Source organism: Rhamphochromis longiceps, linkage group LG14 (assembly GCF_057381845.1).
Source record: "Rhamphochromis longiceps isolate RC_006_pf linkage group LG14, R_longiceps_female_GT1.1, whole genome shotgun sequence".
Taxonomy (NCBI): domain Eukaryota; kingdom Metazoa; phylum Chordata; class Actinopteri; order Cichliformes; family Cichlidae; genus Rhamphochromis; species Rhamphochromis longiceps.
This window is the reverse complement of record NC_140570.1, coordinates 31,680,010-31,707,876: the sequence shown is the minus strand read 5'-3', so window position 1 is coordinate 31,707,876 and position 27,867 is coordinate 31,680,010. Positions and strand designations below refer to the sequence as shown.

The 27,867-nt window shown below is 39.1% G+C and overlaps 1 long non-coding RNA gene across 1 annotated transcript in view; it reads left to right on the top strand.

Annotated features, from left to right (window-relative positions):
- LOC146654426 (uncharacterized) overlaps nucleotides 1-27,119 on the top strand; it is a 419,743-nt gene extending 392,624 nt beyond the window's left edge. The window contains exon 3 of the long non-coding RNA XR_014907151.1: nucleotides 26,772-27,119. This is a non-coding gene — a long non-coding RNA (uncharacterized LOC146654426). The remainder of the gene's footprint in view (nucleotides 1-26,771) is intronic.
- Nucleotides 27,120-27,867: the final 748 nt, after the last annotated feature.

Below are 27,867 nucleotides of genomic sequence, written 5' to 3'. Positions count from 1 at the left end.
GAGTTTTCAGCTGACAGGACTCTGTCCTGTGGAGTCAACTCCTTGCTATCATCTCTACCTTTACATTTAGGCTTAAACCTTTCCTTTTTAACAAATAAAATATACTATAGTTAGAACTGGATCAGAAAACCCAGAATAACCTCTTAATTGTGACTCTGTAGGCTCAGGCTGCTTGGTGGGCTTTTGATGATGCAGTGAACCCTTTTTAGCTACACCTGATGAATTTGCATGCAACTACTGCATTTCATTAACTTCTTTTTCCTACTTTCTTCCATAGTTTGTGTTTTTCCTTGTCTCTCTGTGCTTCTGTCTTTCCATTGTTCCCTCAACCAAAAACGCAGATGACTGCCACCCCGTGACCCAGATTGTCCTGGAGGTTTCTTCCTGTTAAAAGGGAGTTTTTCTTTCCCATTGTCAACAAGTGCTTGCCCACAGGACATAGTTTGATTGTTGTGGTCTTATTGTAGGGTCTTTACTTCGCTATATAAAGTGCCTTGAGATGACCGTTACAGTAAATTGGGCAATATTAATAAAACTGAATTGAACTCAATTCAACATATAACATACATGATGTTTGTATTGGGTAGAACATTTCATGGTTACAGAAAGAAAAAGTTGTCACTACTCTGGAAAAAAACACAGCATTTATGCTGTTAAATTTCTTCTTATTAATTAACGTGTCATTCAGGAGATGAAATACATGCCAATAAATATATCTCCGATGAATATATTAACTTTAATCATTCAGACTCAAGCAAAGCTGTGTCAAGCAGTACTGCAGTGTTGTCGGATTTGTCGAATTAAGTGTGTGGCAAGTAAAATGAAACTGTAATGAAACTGTCATCAATATCATTAGGAAAATTGGCAACTTTGTTATTCCAAGTACATTTCTTTCAATATTTCAGACTGACATGCTAAAACACACACACACACACATCGATACACAATGAATACATGCACAAGGGTGAGAGAAATATGCAAATCTACATTTGCAAATCTTATTCTGAACGATGATGTACCCTACTGCTTTTAGAAATGATATGCCTTTCCGACATATATATCTACTTTACTATAAGGCCTCCTGTTGCTGCTGAAAGTTCCAGATATATCTTTCAAAAGTCTCCTACGTGGCTCTTAAAAGCATTTAAGATCTCTGTGGCTGTAGCATTAAATCATATCCACATTTTGCTCTCTCTCCAGTCTCCATGACAATAACTATTTCTAAATACATCTGTAAGATTGCAGGGATTAATGTTTATAAAAATTAAGACCATGGAGTATAAGATTTATTTGGGTAATTACAAGCTGGTTAGTACATAACAAACATTGCCCTGCTGTTTATCCACTGTGTAAATTTGTTATCATCAATAGTTGTGTAATTTGTTTTACCAGATGCAGGTGGAAAGTATATGGAGTGCAGATTTACTTCAGTGAGCCCATCCCCTCTCCGTGGTGTTGTAACCACTCTGGACCACTGACCATCACTGGTAGCTGGTCATGTCACTTTATCAGCTTTATCAGGTGCTATGTCATGTCACTTGTTTGGTGTGGGGAGTGTGTGTGTGTGTGTGTGGGGGGGGTTTCTTTTTTCACTTCATGCTTTGGTAGGCACGGCTTTGTTGACCAGGGTCTGCCTGCATGTGTACTTTGGGCTTGACATGACGACTGTGCTGGATCAGTGGGAGAATCAGTGGAACAGAACTTGACAAGAGAACACGAAGGTTCCCTCTGGAGGACGTTAGACAGAAAAAGAGTCTTTCTCTGTGGGGGAAACATTTCATTCATTGTTTGGCTGATCCACTGTTACCTCTTGTTTTACCCCAGATAAGTCCTGATGGATGATCACAGACGTCTCAGATGTCACTAAGATGTAGTGGATTGCTAAAGGCTAAGGATAAACTGTCAAAGGAGAACTCCACACATTTAACACATGCTTAATTTACCTGTGTGTGTGTGTGTGTGTGTGTGTGTGTGTGTGTGTGTGTGTGTGTGTGTGTGTGTGTGTGTGTGTGTGTGTGTGTGTATCTTTGGTGCATATTTTAGTGAGTTATTCAAATGTAAGACATTTTTTTAATTGACATTTGTTAGGTGTTTAGGCTTTCAAGTTTGAACTCAAGCATGAATTCCCCAACCTTGTGGAGTTTCAGGTCCTCATTAGAAAAATTATTTAGGTCCTCTATTTATTTATTTTTTGATTCACCAACAACAATCCAGTAGTTTTGGCTAATTTGATGCTGGTCAAAGGTCAACAACTAAAATCTCTACTCAATCAGCTTTTGTGGTTTCAGTTTTTTTTTGACAGTGTTTAGCATCTCAGTAACAGAAGCCCAAAGAAAACATTTATTTCATTTGAGAAAAGTTCAGTAGCAGCAAACTAGACATGAACACAGCACACTTTATTTGTTTTGATGAAATATGTGCTCTTGACATTAATCTGAATACTGTTACTTTAGGCTCTGGAGCTGCATGCAGCTCTTCTTGAGTGGCTTCCTGTGTCTTTAAAAAATTCTGGATGAACACGAATATGGAAACATTTTCTTTTTACATTTAAAATTTTATTTATCATTCATTTTAGTAATTGTATTCTTCAGTTAGAATTTTTAGCCTATACCGACACCAGGTTAAAAAAAAAAGTTTAGTTAACTATACTGTGTGTCATACCCTGTCTCTTTAACCTGCTGACTTATCTTCTGTACTAAACCTCAGTAACATGGACTGTTATCAATATGTACAAATACCTTCACTTCATAATTGGCAATCATTTTTGCTTTAATTTCATAGATGCAACAAAAGAAATGCTTTTTGAAAACACACATTAAAGGCACTAAATATCCCTGAATAGCCCACTTTAGAGTAGTCACATGTTAAAAGATTAATTATAAGGCTCAAGTAGTTTTTTTATGTCTCTACGTTTTTTTGGGTGGAGGTTAAAAATTGCTCAATAATGATTCATTTGATCGTAAAGGTTGCCAAACTCTGGTCTAGTAGAACAGGATCATTACTGGTTTCATATTCAAATGATGATTACCTTTTGAAAGTTTACTGACGTGCTCTGACTACAGAAACACGGAGAACACTGACGTGTGTGTAAATATAATCTGTTCTGCAAACCCAGATTTGTCACTTGGCTGCAGGATCCCTTGTACGGCTGGCAGTGTCACTGTGTGAGATGGCTGCTGTTGTGATGGGTAGTTGATTATGGCTCATCTGCCTGCCAGCACCCTCAATCAACATCCACAACTAAATGGATGAGGAAGAAGGATGTTTATTTGGGCCTGGATTTCGTAAATGCTAGTGTGGAGATATAAGCCCTGTGCCTTATTTCCAAGCTTGACTTTCTCTGCTTTCTCTCTCTCCGACTCTTTCTTTCTTTCACACTTCTCCTCATTCTCCCCCTGTCAGCTTTCTACTCCATTTCCCCCTCCTCAGTCCCTCTGCCACAATCACAGAGAAATGTTTATGAGTCGAGCTTGAAATCGTGACCCAAGCCACCCTGTCCCATGTCTCCGTCACCTGCTGTATTTTTCTCCAATCTCCTGTCTCTATGCCAAAGTCAAATTGGCGAACCCTTAACATCTCCTACAGCCCCACCAGACAACCTCCTCCCTCTCCCCCTAGCCTGGCTCAACCCATTCTGCCAGTCTGCTGTGCTGTTCTGTGCTCTACACGCTCCAGTGCGCTGTCGGCTGGTGACAGGCTATTTGGGATTTACCCACTGCTGCTGTGCCTGTCTCTTCATCTGCAGCCTTTCATGGCAGTAAAAAGCAGTCTCTCCTCCCCCTTATCCTTTTCCTCCCCTCTCTCCCCCCCCCTCACCCTTCATCTCAGCTCATTCCAGCCATCCTCCCCCTCCCCTCCATCCATCTCTGCTCGTAATCCCATCCTCCTAAAGACTGTAATTGAGCAGCGTGGCATGCTGGGATTAGGACTGTTATTGGGGGTATTATCATTACAGGAGAAATTTGGGTGAAAGTACAGGCAACCGGAATCTAGTGACACCAAGATGTGAGCAGATGGTTGGGGATTGCAGGGTGTAGGGTGAGAAGGAGGGGGATGCATATTCAAAGGCTGGGTTGGCTGAGGGAACTGCCATCACTGGACCCCAGTTCTGACAAGGTTGATCTCCAGGTCACTGCTGATATCCAACAAGCTGACAGGAAATCCATAAAACCATCACGCTTAAACAATAAAACATCAGCTCCTACAGACCAAAATGACATCATATCACTGAACAATGATGGTCATACAGTATTCTCCATATAGCATCTAACATTTGGAATTACATTTCACATGAACCATGGGGGCTATTTGAGTGATGGATAGCTTTAATGGCAATTATGAATCCATGTCATACCACCTGATATGCTATGTGAAGAGAAAAACGTGTGACCTGGCACAACTGGCTCTGTGATGGAAATTTACAGCTTTGTGAGAGGAGAGGCTTGTTGTTAAAAATGTGCTTGCCAATTTATATTGGTCAGGTCTTTGGGCCTTGATCCAACCTTGTTTTTAATGTTTTCAAGAGATAAAAGTGAAAGTTACTTCAAGTGGACCGAGGTGGAGTTCATTTTTCCCTCACTTTCCAAGTTAATTGAGGGATTTGCCATGACCCACATGGATATTGATTCCTAATGGAAACTAGATATCAACTGGCAAGTAGGTGAAGCAGGCCACTGAAGCAGTCAATAAAAGATGAAGCTTCAATTTATCTGGTAGCATCCAAAACAATTAATCAGCTTTAGTTTAACAAACGACGGCAGTTTTACATTTGCGATCAAGTGTGCACGATTTTGATCGTGCAAATTGTCGTGTGGACAGCATGAGGTGGGATGTGTATTTAAACTCTTTAGGATTTAAAAAAGTCATGCAAACTGCTGTGGAATCATCAAGTTTATTTCCCTGTACTTTGTAAGCTGCTTAAGTCCTGTGCCAGCTTAGCATTGCCATATTAACATCACCCAGTGAGACAGCTCTGACAAGCTCCCTTCCTCCACAGTTGCCTTCTGCTCCTACTGCCTGACTGGCACTGTTGGAGGAAAAAAATAGTCTTAAAAATGTCTTATGAACTGATACACACACACCTTTTGCTACACATGCAGATCCTGCTTAAATGCGCTTTAAACAGACGCGTCTTTTTACTTCATATTGAAGCTTTACGATTTGATACTAAACAACATTTGTCCGAACTGTAACGTTTGCCAGGATTAGTACCTAAATCATCAAAAAAATACATAGCTGAGGTATGTACATGTGATGATTGACATAGCTTAAAGTCATTTTACCAGATGATCAACACCATTTGCTTACCCTTGTGTTACTGGCTTGGTTCCCTGTTTCTTCACTGTTGAGTTTGTACTCCTGTGCCTGTGTAAAAGTAGGCATGTGGAGAGTGAGGATTATGAAGTCACTGTTAAGGAAAGGCATGAACACAACATAGTTTTGTGCATTAGGCGATTAGTTAATGACATGTCATTAAGTAGTTTGCCTTACATCTTCTTATATGATGAAACCAGCTGCCCTGCGACTTTGATAAGTCTGACTTTTTAAGTCTGGTTAGCTGTTGGATACTCGTTATTACTGTATGACTCTGGTTTGATTACAATTTTGGGAATGATGAATCCTAAGAGAACAATTGCGCTGCCTACCAGATGTAGCTGGGCAGTAGCAGCTTTTTATATAAAGACTTATGTAAAGGAACAAATTTCTTCCTAGGTTTTGGCCCTTGGCACTAAAATTTAGTTCCATATGTGACTGTCCTCGGGCTCTGCTCTATAGTAGTGAGTAAGCATGCATCTACTGTTACTAGTTGTTCACTCTACTTTAGATAAAACTTTCTTTCACTTAGTTTAAGGATAACAAATATCAGGTGTTTAGGGAAGAAGAGCTCAGTTGAATATTTAAAGTTACTGATTGGATTGCTGCCATTTCTTTCAGATGTAGTGTGTCTTTCTCTTTACCAGCTTTTGTTTGCTTTCACATTAAGATGCCTTTACATCTGAAGTTGAGTAAGTCCTCTATCTTTTGACATATTGCGAACATGGCACATGCTTCAGACGGTGACAGGTCCAGCTTTTTGTCAGTGACAAAATTTAACAGCACGCATAAGCCTCTTACTACTGCGGCAGCAAACAGGATGGACCTTTATTGGTTGGTACAAAACAAAGGTATCATTATTATTGTGTGAAGAAATATGCCCGTGAAAATTATGTTCGCCTGTCAGACTGATTTCTGAGGCAGCGCAAAGCAATAAATTTGGAAACTGAAAATGTAATTCTATTCATGACATTCTATATTCCCTGAGTAATGTAACATTTATATTATGTAGCAGTCTGGTTTTTCTCTGGAGTCTCTCTCATATCAAAGCCTTCAGTTTTCATAATAAAGACCTTATAATGGAATAAAGAGTACTCACACATTTTGATGTTGCCTTCTACAAAAGCATTTGCCACTTTTAAGCTATTGCTGTTGGCCACGTTTTAGCATAAAACCAAATATTTACTAGAGAGCGAATGATGTTCGGCACATTGGAGGCCAGGGTTGGTATGCGATTTATAATATGGTATGTATGATTCATCTGGGTAATGAGAACAGAGCTCTTTTCTAAGTCGTTCCACCCACCGTATGCCCTGATTGATTAGGCCCTGGCAAAACAAACTCAGTGGATTCATGTTCCCTTAATGCTCTGGACCCCAAGCTGGAATATTAACCTAGATGCATTACAATAAAATATTCACCTTCTTGGGCCTTATAAATCACAAAGTGGGCAGAGATTACAGTGAATGTGCCGCTGATGTGATCAGGGTCAGTCCATTTTCTCCTTTCTTACTGCGTCTCATCCTTCTCTGTTCGCCTTCCTCACTGCCGAATCAGTAAGAGCATGTCATAGACAGACCACAGGGTGGGGTAGGAGGACACATAAACAGCCATATGTCTTCAATCTGCAACACAGCAGCCCTGGGGGGAAATGGGAACACAGCCCAATGCATCACACAGTTTGTGTAGAAATGGATATAAAGATGCCATTTGTTATTCTTTTTTCTTAAAGTTGTGTTTTATATTTTCTGTCTGCCTTAAATAAGAATTAATAAAATGGGATTGTGCGTTGGAACTTTGGTTAAGAGTCTTCTGGAATAAACAGTAAGATGTCATCAGTCATCAGTACTTATTAGACTTTGATAGGCTTATGCATTCCTTTTATTTAGCAGTATATCCCATCATGTGGGTGCTACATCGCACCCTGTGGCTGTATTGTAGGTGAATAATGAGGGTGTAAATCTAAACGCTGGGTTGGAAAGCAATCGTGGGCACACCTTTAATATTCATCTGAAATTTCAGTTTGGCGGAAACTTTCATAAAATTGACAAGAGAGACATATTAACACAGCCTTTCCCAGTAAGAGAGGGAAAAAAAGAGGGCTGAACAATGCCCAAATACACACACATGCACAGAGAATGAGACAGGAAGACAAACAGTTTCCCCAATGAGCGTGCAACATTAATGCAATTTAGAGATGAGTAACAGCGAGAAACAGACAGCATATTATCAACTAATGGCTTTGGTTTTGCAATCCATCTCGCAGTGAATGTGCATGCTGATATAAATAACATTACTAACCGCGCTTGGAAAAAGAAACGTCTCCACTGCAAAGAAATGATCGTGAAACATCAAATAAAAGAACAGGGCTTTTTTTTTTTTTTTTAATGAAATGAAATGAAGAGTCAAGGTTGTGCCATAATGTTTCTATTAGACCAAGAAAAATGTCAAAGGTGGACAGCTTGTGGTTAAACTCACACTGGTTTTAAAAAGCAGCTGCCTTGTGTGTGATGTGGCTTGAGACATCTAACATCAAAACAGCATAATAAGGTTTGTCTGTGAGTGTATATATCTTGACACCAGTCAAATCTATCAGTCAACAGTATAGATCCCCTGAGTTTTCCAGAGTGATGGGTTTTATTGCTGTCTCGCTGTTGTTGCAGTGATGATCTAATAGTTTGTTGTTATTATTAAGTGTAAAAAAAGCTGCAGTTAAAGCTTTGTCATTGTCCTTAAATCCCTCCTTTGTTGGATATTATTAGATTCTTTTTTATAATTATACATCTTCACATTAGGTTCAGTTTTTTTATATTGACAGATTCAAATATTCATTTTGGAACTTTCCTTAGGGGCACACTGTAAAAAGAAAATTGTTTCTCTGTAGGTAGATTTTCTTCTTGGCAGTAGTGTAAAATTGTGCAGCTTGTATTTTAGTTTTCTCTCACTCAGGGATCCAGCAATCAGCAGTATTCATTGTAGTGCACTAGACTGCTAGACTTGAAAAGCAAAAGGTAAAAATGCAGAGTTGCATATTAACAAGAAGGAATGAGATGTATGTTTTGCAGGCTGACTTCAAGCCTGCAGCAGTAAGCATCCCTGAAAATGAGTATCTGAGTGTCTCTGGGTTATTATTGTGCCCGTCCTCCCAGGATTGGAGATGGTGGTAGGAGCTGCTCAGAGGTATGAAGAAACTAACAGGATTAACAACTCTATCCCCCATGCACGCACTTTGGTTCATGTAAGTGCATATATGTGGTCATTTATGCAGAAATGTTGTTTTATTAATGGAAACATTTTTCTGGGCCTTTTAGCTGAAAAAGAAACAAAAAATCATGTGGTTTTTCTTTCCCCATCTTCACCAGATTCCTCTCAGCTTTGTTCTGTTTTGCTTTACTTTTGGAAAACAAATTGATTTACACACTCTTGATAACACAGTTGGTTGGGGTAGTAAATAACTGGAGTACAATCTTGCCATTATCTCAGGAAGCTCCAACAGCTTTTGTATGTGTTCATATTTCTAGACATGGAAGTCATTATTATTTTGTCCATGTTCGTCTTGGAAACATTATTTTTGTAAATGGTTTTCCAGCACATGTATAGCAGGCCTATTCTTGGTTTTCATTACATGGATGTAATCAACTATAGACACATGTAATGGACCCCAGCGAAAAACCTAGTAGACACTGATGAGCTGGGGCATCACAGAGAAAACATACCAGTGAGGTGCACAGTCCTCGTGGTAAACTCCATTCCAAACAACATATTTAGATTGTTACTGAGACGTGTCTCAAAACTGTCTGTTGTTTTTATTATTTTCTGTTACTATCAAGTAAGAAGGGTTATGGGACAGCTGTGCAAAGAAACATCTTGCACTGCTAACAAGAGATGGGCAGTAACGCGTTACTTGTAATCGGATTACAGTAACGCGTTACTTGTTACTCTGATCAAGTAACGAGTAAAGTAAGGGATTACTATTGCAAAAATTGTAATTATATTACCGTTACTTTCCCGTAGGAACACTGCGTTACTAAAACCTTGAGTTTTTTGCGAGAATGTCTCATGACAATGACGTAAGCGAGTGCGACGTTCGTGACAACAGCTGTCTGCAGATCAACAATGGATAGTATAAGGAGTGCAGGAGAGAGTATGAGCGTGCAGCGTTTAAAGCGTGGAAGTACTGACCTTACTTTAAGTTTGATTCCATAAAAAGTGACAAAAACATTAGTGTCCGTTGTGCGTGGGAAGAAAACTTCCAAGCAAGCACCGAGTGCACTACCACGTAATGGGAAATTCACAGAGAAACTCGCGGATTCTTCAACTGACCGCTGCGGCACACCTGCACCAGGGTAAACCACCGCCTACCCTACTCCTGCTTTGCAGGTGAAAATAGAGCAACAGGACCGCTGAGTCTTTTACTTTATTTATTTTCTGCTGTGTTTTACTTGCATCTATTTGAAAGAGTGAGTGTAAACACAAAAAAATATTTTATTTTATGTGCTGGAATGTGCAGAAAATAGGTTTAAATGTTAAACAAATTTCTTCCAGTCAGAGAATGTTGCATATAATTACATTTTTGCTTGATGCATAAAGTTAAAAGGTTAAAACTAATAAAACAAGTTTTAAAAAGAGACTTTTCCATTTGATTACATTTTCTATGATGGATTATGCAGAAAAAGTGGAATTGGGCTGAAAGATCTATCACTTTATCACCTATTCAGGTTGTAAATCGTGTTTTTAAAAAGTAACTAAGTAATTAATTACTTTTGAAAATAAGTAATCGGGAAAGTAACAGGATTACTTTTTTGTGGAAGTAATCAGTAATTAGTTACTGATTACTTTTTTCAAGTAACTTGACCAACACTGCTGCTAACCATAAACCCTGCTGCCTGACCACATTACTGCTTCACAAACCACAGTGACATTCTGTATCATTTCTTTTTAATTCTTTTGTAATGTTTTAACCCATTTTGATCGTACTATAAATGAGTGAAATGCCTCAGTTGCAGTCTAGACTCTGCATGTTGGTTAAACAACCCCGAGGGCTTAACCAGGTTGGCATCGCTCTAAATGGGGGAAAGACTGGTGAGTTGGCTGCTGTCATGTCTGCTAATAAAGACATCACATCCAGTGGGCACGCATGCTCACGTCCTTGGTTGGCATGACAAATAATACCATTAACCCTGCCTCCCAAAGCAGCCATTTTGATTGATGGCAAGCAAAAGTGAGTGGTGCATGTGTGTATTTGTGTGTAGAATAAACCAGTGCTGGTATTTATTGTTGACCATTCTGTTTTTGTTTTTTTTATGAAGCTGGTCAGCATTTCAATTAAAAGCTGAAATGCTGGATGGGCTGATTACCTAGCTGAAACCCCGATCAGATCTTTGTATGATATTCCACAGATTTACCGAGCAGCTTTACTGCAGGCACATGGGGTGCCAGTGATTTATCACCAGGTGGCAGTATTTATGTACAGAATAACTGGGAGCTGCATTGGTTCTGAATTCCTGCACTGTAGACCCCTTTTGCTTGGCAAGGGTATGGTGTATTATTTTGCACATTGCTCACAAGAAATTAAAAATCTAATTTCTGAGGATGAAATACTCCAATGTCTCATAATTAAAAAATGGAGGACATTTAATGTGAATAAAAATTTAATGGCTCATCCATAATTTAGAGAAACAGATGGGCATTCTGGCACATGGGATTGGCTGCATGTGAAATGCTGTCACTTTTCAGGGGGTGCCGTGTGCTTTGTATGATTTGTATGATTATCGAGTGATTGGGTCATTTTGTTTTGTTTACTCTGAACACATCCCCTCTTGCAGGGCCTTTTGAATGTGAAAGTTGAATGTTAGAGTTTCTGAAGGTCACATAAGAACTGTTGAAGTCGATGCACAATCACAGCTGGTCAGATGTATACAGATATGAGAGCAACAGTGCTCTTTTTTGTCTTTTTGTCTTGATTTCCCTGACCGTTCTCAGGTTCATATTAGCTTAAATTTTCTTATTATCTTATTAAGTCATCGAAAAACACTCTCACTTATAGAAATAAGGATTGCAAATACACAGTTTATCTCATGTATTACTTGTCGCCAGTTCTAAGCCGGTAGTTGCGCATACATTTTATTGTTGTATTTACAAGTAGAATTAGGGAATCATGCTCACTTCCAGATCCTTTTGTGTGCACCAGCAAAACTGTCATGAAAAGGACTGCCAATTAACATCTCCTGAATTTCACTCCCATCATCTCCAACCACCCCCCCTCCCATCCTCCTCGACTGCCCTTCACTCTGTGGATGACCCAGGATCACTGAACAGAACTGAATGTCTGACTGTTTTAATAAAGGAAATTGCAGTCAGAACACTCTGGACCCAAATCAGATTTGAGTGATGATGATTTGAGTTACGGCGGAGCATGCTGAGGACTCTTTGTGTTCCGTGCTGCATGTATGTGTGCGTGGACACTCGCTCCCACACACATGGAAACGTATGTGTGATTTCAGGGGCTGATTGCATTAGGTGCTACAAGTTAGTCCCTGTGGAGGAGCCACATGCTCGTTGTACCCCAGCTGTAGCTGAGATCTAATATTCCTCCACCAGCACCATTATGCCCTTGATGGGCCAAACCCAATCTTCTGCTCTTTGTGTCTGCCTGGCAGGGTGGAGGACAGAGTGAAAAATTGTGTGAGGAGGCACACTGCATGCAATATTAAATTGCAATGTAGACTTACAAGACTGACTTTAAGGTAACTCCACCTGAAGAGCCTTTGGTTCTTTATACTGACATTTAGCTTTGTGGGAAAGAAGAGAAGTCAAACACCAGTCTGAAGAGTGACACTTTAAATGATTCATCTTCAGTATTGCGTTTTGTCTACTGAGGTAGACAGAAAACCTTTCAGTCTGTCCTTTGTTAATTTTCTCAGTTCAGAGGACAAGGGAGCATCCATTTCTGTTTGTAGCTGATATTTAGTTGATGTTTTTTTTCCCTCTCTCTTTTGGCCGCAGTTGATGCAAACACATGCTGTAGTGTGAAGCGGTCAGACAGTGGGCACTCTTGTTACCTCTCTTAAAATGGCCACTGTGAAAGCCTCTATTAGACAGCATTCAACTTGTGCTCAATATGCCAAAACAGCAGCCCTGACAAACAGAGAAGCCTCACTCTCCACTCCAGTATGTGCACATCAGTTTCAGTCGGCCAATTCACTCTTCATTTTAATATGCCCCACCATGCCAGATGGTCTAAGTGCAAGCTATATTCCCCATTTAGGGTTAATTCTACAGCTGTTGTGTTTGTTTAGCATATAATGAAAATCCTGTCTGTTTTAACAGACACAGGCTTCTCTCATTGCTCTGTATGCTTCTGTTATAGAGAAGAAATTGACCTTTTCGGGCTGTAATCTCACTCCATTGTCTCTGCTGATTACCATTATTGTCATCAATTCATAAGCAGTTAGGATGGTGCCATGTTAGATTGACAGTAGCAAGCGGAGAAGCAATTAACACAAACAGCTGGTTAGAGAAAGAGACAGGGACTGTCATTCACGGGGGACAAAAACAAACACCATCATGGCAAACGCTTTGTCATACTGGAGCAGCTTATACAAGTTCCAAGATTACGTTGCACATTATGGCATGTATATTAAAGTGTATACAACTTGTGCGATGAAATTTGGTCTTTGTGTATTCATACTTGAAAAGAAATTCCGCACCAGTATTTCAAAATCTGTATTGTAACGGGCAGAATGACTGGATATTTTCAGTACTGAGACAGCATCTTGGCTGCAGCTTAAATTTAGCCATATTGTGTTTTATTTATATAAGAAGAAAACACCCTGAGTGTTCTGAGCAGGTTTGGTGTATGGGAAGCAAATGTGATGTAGTTATTGTTTATCATAGAGTTAACACAGAGGTATACACGCACAGCTGTACATGTGTGTTTCTTCAACAGCAAAGTCACACTATCCCAGTGTGGGATGGCTGATTGTATGCACAGCTTGTTTTTATGGCTGTGCCATTTTAGATCCAACACTTAACTTTCCCTTTTTAATTTTCGCTGGTCATTTATGTGAGAATTTTTAAATAGGTCTTTATTCACTGACGTGACACAGGCTATTATACTCTATATGAAATATTTAATGGAAATGCTACAGAATAAAACACTGATTCATTTCAATCATGAGTGGTGGGGTGGTGGGCAGTTGAATAATTCCCCCTAATAGTAACTTTGTTGCCATGGTAACACTTCATTCTGGCAGTACGTCAAAGGCTATTGAAGAGAAATTAAGCAACCCATTTGCCACATGTTGCCTCTTTTGCCATATGTGCTCATTTCTGACACCAGATTTATGTGCTCATGTGAGCAGCAGTTAAGATACTATCGTTTTTTTTATTTTGAGGTGCAGATTCATTTCATCAGTGACCTGCTTGTTTACCAACATCTGCTTAATTAACCTCCTGCCTTGGCTGCAGACTAGTGAGTGCTATCTCCCAGTCCAGGACAGCTGCCAACTGGCCGGCAGGTGACTGCATAAACCAATGGACCCAGGACAAGATTGATCACTCCAATAACACCTCCGGATTCAAATGTGGGAGATGATTGCTGTAGTGATTGGATGCCTCTGATAAACAGCAGGCTTTTTTGGGAGCTCTCCTGCTGGGTCGTTTAGAGTCTTCTGGGTCCAACATGGCAGCTCTGTGTCCAGATGTTTGATAAGTGAATGCCCTTCATTAGGAAGTTTTTGAACTTTACTTGTTTGCTTTTGCGGCATTTCTATTGTATGTAGGCTTTTTTGTGTTTTGTTCTTTTTTTTGCATCAGATATTTGCAGATATCAATATCTTGCTGTACACTGTCTTAATGCATTTCATGGATGACACTCCTAGGTAACGTTATGGTATTAGATATAATGAGAAATCGCCTATTGCTTCTAATCATAGTATATTAAAAAGAGCAGAATAATTATTGAGAAATGATCACTCTCAGTATTCACTTCATGTGCAGAAATTCTATAAAAATGATTTAAGTCCCCCTCAGATGTTTTGATCGTTGCTTTAGGACATAGATGTACTCGTACTGATTATAAGAGAAAAGGCAACGAGAACAAAAAGTGGGAAGTAACCTTTGAAGATGATCTTCTTTGTCACCTCTCTTTGCTACCGGCAATGTCTCTATTGAGGCAAAAACTAATTTCATTAAGATGTGGGGGATGGTTTGTGTTTGCCTCACAGTTGAGCCCACATTATATCATTAAAGACTTCATCAGTGTTTCAGATTGAGGAAAAGAACGATCAATACATAGTTCTGAAACAGTGTACCTTGCTGCCCGAAATCAAATCCTACGTACATGATTCAGCCACGAAATCACAGCGAGTGGGGACCTCGCCAATTCAAGGTGTTGGTGTGGGCAGTAAAAGTAGTGAGAGGCTATGCTTTCTTTAATCTACTTTTTGCCTCTCGTGCTTCTATCATTGTGCTTCCAGCACTCTGCTGAGCAGCACGAGGTAGATTGGAAGGGGAAAGCACTCAGAACATGACTTTATCTCTTTTCACCAGCTGCTCTCTGCTCCCATCTATAGAGGGAGCAGGGGAGGAGGGTGAAATGCAGTCTTGTGCTGCTGCTTGCAGGCTAACTCTAAAAAACGACAATGATCGCAAACCAGTCATGGCTTACCTATTCTGTGTGTCGCACTTCCTGTTTTTTTATGTTACTCTGGGACGCTGATCTTACTGTACGCACAAAACGGCTCCAAGTGGGAATAACAATTATAGAAGTTATGTTAGTTAAGTTAGTTAGGTTAATTTGCAGGGTTGGGACATTTATGTAATGAAAACGTTGAGCTGCTACAACAAATTAAAGGGTGATCAATGGTGGAGTTCATATGTAGACACCAACAAATAAAGCCTTCTAATGCACAATTTCATGTCAGTTAAACTTTAAATATTTTAATTACTCTGCTTAAATTTAAATTAAAACTCATATCTTTAAAATAAAAATGTATATTTAATGTTACTGTGGCCTTGTGGTAATTCGTGCATGTGTGTGTAAATGACTATAAGCCTGCAGACTGGCACGGGGGAGGGAATGGTGCCCTCTGCTACTCCTAGTCAACACGTTAATTAAAGAATTATTAGCAGTGTTCCACATGTAGCCAGACATGGGTGATTAAAATGAAGAGAAAAAAAAAACATGTTCAGCCTTTTTTGTTCTAATCTATGAAGCCAAGTCTCTGATATATAATTAAAGCCGTGGTATCATTTAGATTAGAATTATGCTGACATTAAAACATCTCATTTAAATAATGCCACTGTCAGAGCCAAGTTTAGTTTAATCAAAATGTACTTTGCTCAGGCTGACCTGTAATATTGCCACACACGGGATAAAGATGGTAAACTCATGACATCAACAGATCAACCTAGCTACGCATGCTTTAGATAAGAGAACTGTGCTGACTGGAATAAAATAAGCAATGGCTACGTTCTTTTCATGTTATTTGATAATGCAACCCTGAATTGGATAAGCGGTTAAGAAAATGGAAAGATGGATGGACGGAAATTAAAAGCAAAGCTAACCTTTACTTTCATGCATTTTAGGACAGACGGCACCCTTCAGCAAGCCTGATTTTTACCCACAGGCCATAAATCGAGGATTACTATACTGTAAGTGAGGCAGATTGTGTTTCGCTAAAGATTCTTTTTCACTTAAAATATGATCAGTGTTAAAAGCGAATACAAGCATAAAGTGTTGAGCATTTTAAAGTTGGGTATTTGTTTGAATGTTTTAGCTTAAAGGCTGATGATCGATATATTTTTGGATCCTTTTTTTCATTCACGGTTAAGAGGAAGAGACTCAGCAGAAATGGGATTGAGTGTTATTAGTGCTTTAACATCACAGGATTTGCTACTTAAAGTAAATGTGGGATTAGTGCAGAGAATTGTCAGTAGCTTGCAGAGATTTTCAGGAATACAAATATTTAAAACAACAACATGTTGTCTGTGTTTATTTCACATGTGTGTGACTGCAGATTTATAAGCTTGAAGATTGTTTGGACGTGGGTATTTTTCTTGTGCATGATCAAGCATCCTCGGTTTTGAAGTTATGACGGGGCAGCCTTTCTGTCGTGGTTGCATGGTCATGGCAGAGCACCAGTCACTTCTCCTCTCTCACACCAGCTACTGTCACACTCTGACTGATTTGCTTTATACCCTTGACTGCTCATAGATCTCTTTGGGCTTTTCACCTCTCTTATGTATTACCAAATTGACATCTCTGAATATGAAGAGGATAAAAGTACATGGCTCATTGTTTTAAGAAGAAGCCATCAATGTTCCGAGCAGTTTAATAAGTCCAGAACTTCATAGCGATCAAACGATAACCTATTTACATATCCAGCAGACAGGAAGTGCTGGATATGTCTCTCAGGAGGTAAAGCAGGTCGTCTAGTAGGGGTCAGTCGTTTGATCCTCATCCCTTCAGTGCACATGTTGGAGTGTCTTTGGCCAAAAACCAATTTGGGCTGAACCCCAGATCCTCATGAATGAATCCATTGTGTCTGTTAAAATTGTATGAAAAGAAAAACATGGATTATAGCTTAAAAGAGCGTATAGTGCTCATGTTAAGGCAGAAAAGTGGTATATAAATATCAGTACAGTTATGATGGGCTTTGGGTTTTCACCGATTTGGAAGTAGACTTTAAGAGAGGATGTTTCTTGCTTGGAAAAAGTTGATGATTGTGGAAAAAATGTCAAAATAAAGTCTTAATGAACGTTACTTTTTAATGTATTGAATATGATATCATATTTAATACATAAAAAAGTATCAAGTAAAACTTTCACTACAGACTAGAGTTAGGTAATATGGCCAAAGATGTTCATATTAATGAATAGGGTATAATTCCTCTCTTAATGGATTCCCTTCATCTCTTGCAACAGATATCTGTTTTTCAGAGTTAGAAATCTCCCCCCAAAAAAATCTGTTGTGTGACTATTCTGCACAACAGTTTCCTTATTTTTTGAGCTAATGTGTGACTTTCCCCTACGGCTCTTAGCTCTCACTTTTCATCATGTTTTCTTTTCTTTCCTGTTTTTGACCTTACAAATAACAGTTATCCAGTAGCAAAAGGTGATTGTACATCAATATGTCAGATTCATATTTTTTTTAAAAAGAGTAGCTAATAAGCTCATGTTTTCTAGGCTTCATTCATTTTGTTTATTTATTTTTTCCATGTGCTTGTACATTTTGTCATCCGGCAATGCTGTGAAGATTCTTTTGAATCTCAGTGACAATATAAGTTGCGTAATAATAATAGTAGATAGCGCACAGAGAAGCAGGATGAGATCGCTTTACCATTCAGTTTTCAATGAATCACATAAACTCCAGTCCATTTTCCATAAAGACAGGAACAAAAAGCTAATATAGATATATTTCTTAATATTGTCTGAGACACTTTGGGGATTTGGTGAGAATAAGAAGGTTTTATTGGTATAACACAACTTGAGCTGGAGTGCTATAGGTTATTTAAACAAACCCCCTTCAACCAAACACAACTCCGTTTCTGTTTACCAGCATTAATGCTGTGTTATTTAGTGCCACGGGCCCGTAGGGAACAGGGTTCGTCTACAGGGTGAATATGCATCTGGGACTGACACCTGAGACACACCAGCTTCTTCTTCAGCCCATCCTTATTCTTCATTAGAAATGCAGTGGATGACACATATTGACTACATTGTTTCAGAAACAGCCACTAGAATCAAGACATTAATGTTTATGTAGCTTAGTAGAAGTGTGTGTGGTAATTAAGATATGTTGCATATTGTAGTTAAAAACTAAGGTACAGTAAGACTGATGATGTTATCGTTAGGAAGGGGAAGCTGGAAGAGTGTTTTATCTTACAGTATTTAGATTTAAGAGTATTTCCTTGATGCTAGTGTAATCCAGTGTATTGTGAAGCATAGAATTGCAGATGCCATGCTTTTGAGCTTCCTCAGGCTTCTTTGTGTGCAATATAATGAAGGCATTGAGCGTTTTATGAAATCCATTTCCCTCTAGATCAATCTGGCCTAATGTCATCTGTCTCATTCACATCTAACTGCCAAGGACTGTATTAATAATTGCATCGGCTGTATTGATTTCTATTGACTGTCAGAGCAGCCTGTGTGAAACACTGTAGACTTCAAGCTCCCTGACCCTAAATCAAGTGACATCTCATTAGAAAAGACAGTGGCTTTTAAACAGATCTTTTTCCAGCTATAAAAATGGAAATGGGGCCGGGCCACTAACATAAAAGAGGATTGTTTCTTCATTCTTTGCTTATATGTCATCTCCTGAATGAGTCAATACATCCTCTGAGGCTGACAAAAGCCACCTTGTTCTGTTTTTGTTATTATTATCAAAAAATAAACATTCCCACTGGCAACTTTATTAGGAACATTTGCCTTCTATTTTATAATCACTTTCAGGGTTAGATTTAGGAAACAGCTTTGTTTGCCCCAAATTTTGACAATAAACATGCATTTTTCATATATTTTTGGATACATTTTTACTTGGAATCAAGTATTTTTTTAAGATGTATTTAACTGTTTTATGTAGACTTGCTGCAGAAATTAGAAACTCTAAGAAACATAAATAGCTGAGTGAAATACACACTATAATGTCTGACATTATTTGAAGTCATCATTTGAGATTGATGTTGTTTGAAGTGCAGTTGGGGGTTAATTGGATAACAATTAGAATCACTCTTGCAGTTAATAGTAACATTACAGTCATGCTAATGCACATAGCACACTCATTGCTGAGGTTCAACTAATAGAAATTTAGCAAAATTTTGTTTGCAGTGCAAGCCTTCCGAACATTAAGAAATTGTATATGTATTTCTTTAGGTAAACACAGAAAAATAAACATAGAGTATAAACACAGGAAATAATTACCTGAATTTTTTTTTTTTTAATTGTTAACTCTCATGGCACAGTGGTGCAGCAGAACGGTCCATGGATTTGAATCTCCTGGTTGGCTGGAGCCCAGGACTTTGCCTGGATATCGAGCCTCCTCCCAGAGTCCAAAGACATGCATGTAATGTCTAAGTTGGCCATAAGTGTGAATGTGAGCATGAATATTGTCTCTCTGCTACCTGTCCAGGTTGTACTCTACTCAAACAGGCTCTAGCCCTCCCTTGATAAGTGGAAGAGGATGGATGGATAGATGGAAAAAGTATAGTAAACAGAAAGAAAAAGGGTTTTTGGGCGGGACCACACTTGAGTTTCAAAAGCAGGCATTGCTTTGATTATACTGGTGGATAGTATTCATAGTATTTAGCAGGAATGATGTTCTAAACATGTAAATCTTTGCTGTCTCAGCTGTTTCTGTCTCTCCATGTAATCCCACACCGACTCTACAGTCTTGAGACTGGCGTTCTTTCAGATGTATCTGTTTTTTAACTCCTTATTCTTCTGAGAAGACTTCTTCTGGCAAGTCTCATGGCATATTTGAGATCACAGGCTTGAACTGATTAATTAATTTGCACTAAGCTCACTGATGATGTTGCATCTAAGCATGTTTGTTGTTTAGAATTTCTGGGCCATCACTGTACTATGCAGAGGCTAATTGTTCATTTTCACACACCGATTTGTTTATATTTATGAGGAGTCTGAGGGTTATTGCTCGGTTGGACCTAAAGTTTAGGGCCATTGTTAGTTTATATTGGTCCTTTAATTGTTGCTGAGCATTTCCAGCATAATCACTGACATTCATATCTTTCTTTGTTTTTTCTTTTTTTTTTTTCCTGCCTCAATGGACCTCATCCAAAATAGGTAAGTTCAAAAATACATTTGCCACATTGCATTGCCAAAGCTTCGGTTTGTTTTGTTTATGTTTTGTAATCTAATGAGATTCTACGGTTTCATGCAGGCTAGTCTCCATTTTCTAAGCACTGTAAAAATAAACCAAAATAGCTTCAGCTTGTGTGTTCAGCTTTATACCATCTTTGTTGTCATGCATTCTCTAGAGTATTGTTAGCAAGCTAAAATAATCAGAGCAATTAAGAATTTTAGACTTGTGTAATTAGAAAAAATAGTCTAACGCAAGTTCCTCTTTCTTGTCTTAGTGCAAGCAGTCAGGAACATCAGTACACACACAACACATTTAATAATTAAACACAATTTCTGTTTAAGTCTGTGTATAACAGATAAATTAAAACTCTCTACATGTCAGAGTGATTGACAGAATAGGTGTTGACTTGTCAGGATTACCAGTTGGAACAATTATTCATTTTGTACAGTGCTGCCCAGGCCAGTATAGAGGATAATCTGTTCCTGGTGTTAAATTAGTGTTTTATGATTCAGTGTGGTTCTCCCATGGCTGAGCTGCATTCAGTAATGAGTTAGTAATGAAATTTGGGTTGGTGGGTGCTGGGTAATGTGGCTAAGCAATGCGCTGGAGTCCATGGTGTATGCTCACTTGCTTGTTGGGCCCTGGGCTCTTATGAAACCCCCACAGGTTTTAATATTAGAGCAGAGGCCAGCTCTGTGTAGTTGGACTAACGTGACCTTATTGCCTTCTGATAAAGAATATTGACAAAGACAGGCATTTTCCACATCTCACCGAGGATACACACGAGGAGTGATTAATGAATAACGAGATAAATAACCCATATAATGTCCAAAATAATTCTCTCTGATTTAACATTATGTCCGTTCGGTCTTCTAGCTACCCTTTCTATCACTTCTCCTCGCTTACTTTCCAATCTTTTCCATCAGACCATTCTGCTGAAAGCAGCAAAATGGGAGCCCTCGTTTTCAACTTTAATAGTCATTAGATTTGTAACAGAGTGACAGCTTCATGAATCCACAGCGCTCCTTTATTGTGTTAGTATGCTCAACCTTGTAAATTCCTTTGTGAGTCTTTGTAAATTTAAAGCATCAATTACATTGTGTAGTGACGATCTGTGATAAATCCATGTGGGGAAAGTGGCGCTGTGAGCTCAGAAGGAGATCGCTGTTGTTGCATATATCCTCCAGCTGCCATGCATCCCAAAACAAATCTTACTCTGCTGTCAGTATGTAAATGCATTTGTATTCATGTCACTACTTCCGTGACTGATTAACTATAAAATTTAAATAACTACCTTTGCATAGATTATTCACAGCACAATTTAAAAGTAGTCTTGTATAAAGTTGCATCAAGCCTGAAGTTATTGCATGTGTTTAGTGAACAATACGTTCTCACTCTGTTACCTGTAATTAATGTAATTACCTTGTTGCAGTTTTCAATTTGTTTTGTTGTTGTTGTTTGTTTGTTTTTGTTTTTTTGCTTTGTTGTGTATAAAATTTATTTTGAGAATAAGAAGCTGTTTGTGTCAAAGTCAAGCCAATGTAGGTACTGTTCTCTCTGCAGTCCTTTGCTTAAATTTAAGTCTCTTTCCTGCATTGCCCGAGTCAGTATAGGTACAGTACTGTTTCCAAATTCCACCTAATCCACTGTGGATTTTTACCTGCCTTCCTAGCTTGCTACAGCAGTGACGGTAACACTAGACATATATATACAGCCCAGGGCCAAATAAAGAGCACCTCTACCTAAGGGAAAGAGGAACCTCCATAATAACTAGTTGAGACAGCTGGATGAAAGAAGCACAGCAGAGAAAAGAAAGCAGAGAGCAGAGCGTGGCTGACCTAAGGATCACGCACTGGTTTGGCCCTGTGGGGTTTAGATCATAGCCAATTGTAGTGGCCCCACTGCCCTGGCCTCACATGCAGCATTTCCTGAGCAGGGCCGTTCACAACCTTTCTACAATACTGGCACTGCTTATATAAAGTATTAAAGACGTATTAGACCCTGACTCTTCTTGGAATAAACCTGGTGATATTAATGTGAAAATATATATTTATCACATCATTAGAATCTAATTTATTTTACTATAGTGTTTCAAAAGGTGTAGCTTAGTTAATGTTTTGTTGCATGACACTGTCAGGGCCCAGGCAACTCTGTGCTCCAGCCGTGTTTGGTGCACCTCATTTAAATGGAAATTGTACAGTTATAACTCCCGTGTAACTCTACCGCTGTGATGAGAAAATTGAGACTTTTTTTTGTGTCAAACATGCATTTTTGGTTAGGCAATTACTGATTTAGAGTTTCTTCCTTTTTTCCACAGGAGGGGAAACTGCTTAAGGTGTGGTTTGCCTCTAAATGCACTATAGCAAAGATAATGGCAACTATCAAGCTATCAAGCTTTTTATTACATGGGGCTCACACACAGGGAGCCCATAAGACTGAGTTCTAGTAATCTTCTTTCCTGCGTGACTCCAACCCTTAACTGGGTTTGGCAAGGCCTGCTGGCACAATAGCCTCAACACTTATCATAACCACCTGCCATTTACCTGCAAACACAATTCCATTCTCTGACTAGGTAATTACTCTGTTTGCTTCCACATTGTTGTGCCTCCACCATGCTGATAGTCATGTCTGAAACTGACAGCCACTGCTGGTTCTCCAAAGCCTCTACAGCAATGTGCCGTATGTGCCTAGCCAGCATTGTTTATCTTTTCGTTGAACGTAAAGCACCCTAAAGAGACAAGCATGCATCACATCTTGTTTTTAAACTCTTGTGCAGCCTTTGCACCTCTTTTCGTTTTATTGCTTTTTCTGTAAATCGAGTCAATGAGGCAGAGGGGGTGTGAAGATCTGTGAGCGACCATTTATCCCTTGCAGCACAGTACAATTGACTCAGTGGATAGAGATGGAGTCAGAAGTAATATGAAGGACTTCACAACCTGTCTTTGACCTGGCAGGACAACAGCTGCAAGATGTTGACTTGCACAAATACAAGTCCTCTACACTGGCTGGGATTAGCGGTGTGGAGAGGCGAGGTCGTACAAAAAGGGCTGGGAGTGGAATGTGGTTTTGAGGGGTAAAAAAGCAGCTGTTTGAGGACTGTAAAAGCTTTCATGATGTAGGCCCTGTGTGCTCGATAATGATGACCTTGCATCCTATTACTCCAGAATGAGGGACTCAAACAGTCATTCCCTACCATTTAGGAGCAGGATTCCAGTGTGTAATGAGAGGCCCCTGGTCTGGAAGACATGGAAACAGCCATGTGAAGCAGGAAGTCACCTTGATTCCAGGTCACACAACAAACACACTGACCTTAACACTCTTAAATCTGATAACTAAATACAGTTTATCCATTAAGTGTGTGAATATGATCCTTGTAAAGAATATTTAAGATTACAAAATCACTGCTGCTCATGTTTTAGGATAATCTTACCTTACCTCTAAACCCTACTAGGTTTAATAAATAAACCTAACAAGTATCCATATATTTAAAGATTTAAAGTAAATCACAGAGCATGGTGTTATCAGGATGACAGCCTGTGTTTGTCATCTCGGAAGGAGGGTGTAGGGATGGGGGCTGATAAAATCATTTCAAGGAAGGACAATTGGTCTCTGCTGAATTTTAAAACTCATTTACTGTCTTTTGCCAATTCTTGACAGATGGGAAAGCTGATGTTAAGCTCCCCAAAGACTAAACAAATGAAATGCAGTGAGGTCACTGACGAGTTCCTGTGACTGAATTAACTCAGCCTCTTCATAATTGCTCTAGAATATGTGTTGTGAGTTTCAGGTGATAAACATTGCCTTATTGTGCACATAGATTTAGCTTAGAGCCTGACCCCCTACAGCTGTAATTCACATCAGGATTAGATTTTCCCACATGCTTCTTCCCTGTTTTTATATATTTGAAACTCCATCTAGTTGCAGGCATCATCCACAGTAAGTTCATAATAGAGTTTATTAAAACCCACCATGGTGGGTTTGGTGGAATGGAGGTCATATAAGAGAGTCTAACCTGTGTCATCTATAATTCATTGTCAGAATATGCTCTTCTTAGTGGGATTAAAGTTTAATAACTTGACAGACTCTGTAAATACCTCTTTGTGCAGAGCTAGTGTCTTGCCTGGTGCAGGGACTGGTGCAGGAGCGAGAGCTTGTGCTGAGTAGGGGGCTGGGAGAGATGGGGAGTATCTGCTTTGGAAGAAGAGGTGCAGTAAGCCCAGGTTAAGCCCTAAGAGCCCACCGTCAGCAGGCCGTTCTCGTGCGCAACGACAGGCCCGGCTGAAATGTGTTTCCCTGCAGATAAGGTCCAGTCCAGAATGGGGGCATGGAAGAGATGTGGCCCCTATCTGTTATGGTTCTTATTGTGTGGGCAAGCGATTAGGTTAGGGGAAATGTAATACCTCTGTGAAAGAGTTTTGCAGCATATCTAAATACTGTAGTAACTTTAGGTGAGGTTAGACAGGGTTGAGGACGTGTGTGTGTGTGTACAGTTGTTAAAGTCATAGAGTTGCAATTTTACAGCCTCATCATCACAGCAACATATTTAGCAAAACTGCAGGTTGTGTATAAAACACACAACACATGGCACACATCTTTGTGGAATAAGTACATGCTTTCTTTTATAATATGTCGTGGCTGTTTCTGATTTTACTGTCTCAGGAGAGTTTGGCTTTGCAGCGAGAGCCTTGATTGCCTTTGGCTGGCTCTATTATTAGTAGATACGTCTTGTTTATAGCTACATACAGGCTTTGGACTAGGTGGGGTCACAGAAAGCAAAGGAAAAGAAACAAAGTCTATTTGGCTATCACTCAGTTCTTGTTAAAAATTACAGCTCTGGCTCAGCACATAACGCACTTTTCCTAGAGTGCAGTACTGCTAAAGTATCTGTAACTGATCTGTTATATTCCTGCATTTCATAGCACTGCTTCAGTGCAGTGACTTTTCTCATGTATCGAGTTAAGTAGTGTATGTTTTTGATCAGACTTTTGTAAATTAAAGTGCCTGAATGCTAACTGGCATTCATGCTAACTGCTTCTTCACGCCTACAAATAATTTCTTATAGTATGTGCACAGACTTAGCCTTCACTGAATCTGTTTGGCACCAGACCAAGCAATTAACCTCCCTAAATGGCAGTATGGATTGTTTGAAATCCTTTTTGTCACATTTAGACCCCCTGTGGTTTCTATCAAGGAACAACGGGGTAAGGGGTGAAGTCTGAGTGTATTGTGTGTGTTTGTGTGTGTGTTTTTGCATGCTATTATTGAACTGAAAGTGTAAGGCATAGTCTCAGAGCTATTCCCTAGTAATTCCATTTTCTCTTTAATATAGCTTGAACTCTCGTTAAAGCTATGGATATGTACGTATATTTCTGCCATTTCCCCCCTCAGTGGCCCCTCTCTCAGGTTTATGGAGCACATTACAGTCTAATTGCTTTGATTTGGATCCCTCTTGTAAAATCAAACCCGCTGTAGTGCATTTCAGACCGTCTTCTTACTTTAAAGAAGAACCATCTGTCCCTTGCAAATGCCCTGTTTGCTGTGGTGGCAAATAGGTGAGCAGGAGGAAGTGCTTCCCTTCAGACTCATCTCACTGATACATACGAGTCTGCAATTATTTGTAATGGATGAGTTAAAAAAAAAAGCTTTTCTTTTTCCCCAAATTTCACCTCCATCCTGTTTTTGTGTATTTTGTGTGAGTATTGCAAATATGTGCGTTTTTCTGAGTGTGTGTGTACATGCGTGCACACAGTGGTGGTCTTGTGATTTAACCACATAAAACAACCTGTATTCTTGGCCTCTCGGGGGCTGTCCTTTGACACTGAATAAATTAAACAGTGGAGGAGATGGTTTTGTGTGCTCCGTTGGGCAAGTGTTACAATGGTCAGGTAATGCTAGTGTAATGCATTTCCACCACACCTCTTTTACAGGTCTGAGTATATGGCCAACAGCAACACTGCAGCATTGTCTCTAACTATTGTCTTGTGACTTGGCTTGTGTGGAGAATTTACCAGCAGAGTGCTCAGGGAAAACACAACATTTAAGTGAAAATGTCTCAGCCTATTAATATATTTTCAGCTGAAAAAAAACCCTGTCTATATACCTATATATATTGCGTACAAAAAAAAATCGAATCTTAAATTTAAATCAAAGGTTAGGTAAAATAATTTCAAATTAACCTACTTTTGTCCTTTAAAATTGATTTCAGGAGAGTAACTGATATATTTTGATAAGACTGACACTGCAGACACTCATGTATGAGCAGATAATAATCTTTTTTTTTTTTTTTAGATTAAAATACCTTATTGATTTAAAGAGTGCTTTTGTCTGTATTACAAACTTAAAAGAAGCAAAAGCCCACATAAAGGTGGTTAAAAGTATTAAAGTAAATAGTATTAAAAAGTATGTAATTATGTATGATACATTCACCAAAGGGTATGAATGTTTCATGGATGTTATGGCAGTTAACAATCACAAGACATTAAAATTGCACCACTTTTTCTAAGGTCTGTGACCCTACCTGTTGTACAGCAATATGAACACGTACAAATTAAAAATGCATTGAATATTGATTTCACTGTATTGATTCATTTGCCTTGTCTACACAGATCTTAGCCTTTCCTCGTAGGGAAATACTGAGTCTTAGGCAAGGCAAGGCAAGTTTATTTGTATAGCACAATTCAACAACAAGGTGATTCAAAGTGCTTTACAGAGACATTAGAAACAAGAACAAATAAAAAGCATGATTTAAAATTGATTAAAACAAGCAAATAAACTAACTAACTAATTAACAAACAAACAAACAAACAAAACAGTATATAAAATCAAAACAGATAAAATCAGAACAGTAGATAAAATCAGTAGTTAAATGTAAGTTTTGAAATTTAAGCTTAAAGTGTGGATTTGGTGCTTTATTCAAATGCAGCTGAGAACAGGTGAGTCTTCAACCTGGATTTAAATAAACTGAGTGTTTCAGCTGATCTGAGGCTTTCTGGGAGTTTGTTCCAGATATAAGGAGCATAAAAGCTGAATGCAGCTTCTCCGTGTCTGGTTCTGACTCTGGGAACTGATAAAAGACCGGATCCAGATGACCTGAGGGATCTGGATGGTTCATACTGGGTCAGGAGGTCATTGATGTATTTTGGTCCTAAACCATTCAGAGCTTTATAGGCCAGCATCAGAACTTTAAAGTCTATCCTCTGACGGACAGGCAGCCAGTGTAAGGACCTCAGAGCTGGACTGATGTGGTCCACTTTTTTGGTCTTAGTGAGGACTCGAGCAGCAGAGTTCTGAATGAGCTGTAGTTGTCTGACTGATTTTTTAGGTAGACCTGTAAAGATGCTGTTACAGTAATCAAGCCTACTAAAGATGAATGCATGGACTAGTTTTTCCAGGTCCTGTTGAGACATCAGATCTTTTATCCTTGATATATTCTTGAGGTGATAGTAAGCTGACTTTGTTATTGTCTTAATGTGTTTTTCTAAGTTTAGGTCTGCATCCATCACTACACCCAAATTTCTCGCCTGGTTTGTGGTTTTTAGATGTATAGATTGAAGTTCTCTGGTGACCTGTAATCGTTTTTCTTTGGCGCCAAAGACTATTACCTCAGTTTTGTTTTTGTTTAGCTGGAGAAAATTGTGGCACAACCAGTCATTGATTTCCTCAATGCATTTACCAAGAGCCTGTACAGGGCCTCGGTCTCCTGGTGACATTGTGATATATATTTGTGTGTCATC